General features: G+C 35.8%; 1 pseudogene; it reads left to right on the top strand.

Annotated features, from left to right (window-relative positions):
• The first annotated feature begins 231 nt into the window (after window positions 1-231).
• On the top strand, window positions 232-1,632 carry LOC118044344 (protein VACUOLELESS GAMETOPHYTES-like; annotated as a pseudogene).
• Window positions 1,633-2,859: the final 1,227 nt, after the last annotated feature.

Genomic DNA, 2,859 nt, shown 5'->3' with positions numbered 1-2,859 from the left:
GAAATTCCTTTCGAGAGATTCCATAAACTGTTGAGAGATTGACTAGCTATTGCCTATTTCTGTCTCAGTCTCAGACATGTTCATCATACCTGGAAATAAATCAGACAACCTACTCCCAATGACACGAAATTAAGGTGAATGAATTTAGATTAGACACCATTATACTTGGTTCCTTGAACTCTCCTTGTTTCAAAAGTCAACTAAACAGACAGAGAATTAGAAAACGCGTTTAGTTGACTTTGCTCTCTTGCCTACCACCGTCCTTCCCACGTCAGTCAAGCACACAATATTCTGTGTCAGATATCTTTCAGAAGTCATCTTTTAATCGCCTTCATCAGGCAATCAAGCAGGTAACAACACCTCTTCATCCCTCTCCTGGCATCCTTGCAGAATCAAAGAAGAGGCGCAGAGATGGGGAAGCTGAATCACGATCCATACATCAACCACTTTAGCCATCCTCATCCCTTGGAGCTGTCCAACGCTCAATCTCTTTACATGAACTCATGCTCTGCCTGTAATCTCCAACCCTCTGGATGGATGTATTCTTGCAAGCCATGTAACTTCACTCTCCACATCTCATGCACCCAAATGCCAACTTTAATAACCCACCCTTGCCACCCCATCCACCCTTTAACCCTCTTCTCTACTCCGGTTTACCCTGGTGGTTCGTTCAACTGTGATGGCTGTGGCCTCCAAGGAAGTGGATTTAACTACCATTGCACCACCTGTGATTTTGATGTGCACATGATGTGTGCTACGAATCCACTATCACTTGCTCACCGATCTCATCCTCACCAGCTCAACCTTGCCTTTTATCCTCCTTACCAAACCAAAGGTTTCTCTTGCGACATTTGTCACAAGATAGGGTCTAACCACTGGCTTTACCGGTGTGGTGCTTGTGAGTTTGATGCTCATATGAAGTGTGCAATGAGTGTTAATAATACACCTTTGCCTCATATTCAACACAGCACCTCTTTGCCAGTAGCCAACAATGTCAACGTTCAATACCAGCAGCAGCCTTGACTTGGAGGAGCTAATTATGTTTACAGGCACAGCCAAAGCATGGGAGCTATGCCTATGCAGCAGCAGCAGCAGCAGGCTAGCTATCAACAGCGAGGTGGGGGGCCTAATGGGGCAGCAAACGGCACCGTAATGGATACAATGGTTCAAGGGTTTGTAGATGGGGTTGCACAACAGATTGGTCAAACGTTTGCGCAAAGCATCATGAATCCTGATGGCAGCAACAATAGTGATCCTAATGGTGGTGGTGGTGGTGGTGATAATTCTTCCAATCCTTCTATAATCAGCATCGGATCTTCCATTTTGAGTGGTGTGTTTGGCGGTGACTCTGATAATTCACAGAATCAATAGGTTTGATGGATTTTGAAGATCATGAGAGGTTAACTGTAGTCCTATCAAAGGAAAAAAGAGAAGAAAAAAGAGATCATATATGGATCCAAGTTATTGGTGTCGTAAGATTTGGTGACTTGCTTTTGTTGCTGATTGTCATTTGATCCAGTGTTGTTTTTCTCCTCTTAAAAGTAAGGGGAAAGATGCAAGTCTTGTTCTTATTACCTGTGGAGAAATAAATAGTAAAAAATATATAGCCCTGGTAATGTATTTATATATAAACGCATCTTCTTTTTGCATTTTAATTTCTAAATTTGATAATAAATATATAGCCCTGGAAGTACATTTGATGGGCTTATGTTCTGGGCCCGGCTAGGTCCACCTAGGAAATACCAACCACTTTCGAACATGAAAATATAAATGGGCTGAAACATCTTCGAACCCTGAGACCCATTGTCATAGAAGTGGCCAGTTGCCGGAAATTATCCTCTCTGCTAAAAGAATTGGAAAGTTTATGGCATTTCATTATCATTTATGTTTAAATATAGTGAAGCATCTCCTTTTTTTTTAGTTTTTTTCCTTTTAAATTCTACCTTCCAAACTTATTTCTTTCTATTTTATTCTTTAATGTTTTATTATTAATTTTAAAATGATTGTTATAATTTATTTTGGTTTTCTTTACATAAAGTTACTATAGTTTCAAATAAATATTTTGGTATTTGGTTGTTGTTCATTTTTTATATATGTTTATTTTTGTTACCATATCATCCAATGCAATACATGATTGGAGTTGTGAGTTTTGTGAGTTAAGCCGCAAATCTTAGGTCGATCCAAAATATCACTATTTCAATATTTTAAAAAAAAAAAAAGTTATATTGAAAATATTTTCAAAATCAAATCATGCTTTTACTGGTAATTTGGGTTGCCTATGGAGACACCAAGCCAACTAGGTCACATATAATCAATTTTCATGCAAGTTAATTTTAAACTAGGATGGACAAAAGGTTGAGTTTGGAGATTTACGTGTGTTAATTTTTAGGTAGCTTTTATGATTGTAGTTTATAAAAAGTAAGTTTTAAAAAAATATGGTTAGTTATATTTAGATACGTGTCTGATAAAAATTATGGTTAAAGCTTATGTATAGCAAAAAAACATGTATAAAATGTTAGGTTTGTGTTTGAAAATGTGTTTGCGGTTACTTTTCAAATTGTTTTTTACTTGTAAATAGATCAAAATTATTATTTTTTTTTTTTTTAAAATTATTTTTGATATCATTGCATTAAAATGATCTAAAAATACAAAAAAATTAATTAATTTAAAGTAAATAAAAAAATTTAAAATTTTTCAAAAGAGATTTTGAAACACAAAAACAAACATGGTTTTACGAAATTCAGTTAAAAAAATATGTAAAAACTACTTCACAAAAACTGCATTTCAAACTCAATTTTTTAGTGGGCCTCACAATACAAAATATAATTTAATTTGTTATCAGACACCTTGCTGCGTTTG

The sequence above is a fragment of the Populus alba genome, chromosome 12 (genome assembly GCF_005239225.2).
Source record: "Populus alba chromosome 12, ASM523922v2, whole genome shotgun sequence".
Taxonomy (NCBI): Eukaryota; Viridiplantae; Streptophyta; class Magnoliopsida; order Malpighiales; family Salicaceae; genus Populus; species Populus alba.
The sequence above is the reverse complement of the archived record's forward strand: the minus strand, read 5'-3'. Positions and strand labels throughout refer to the sequence as shown.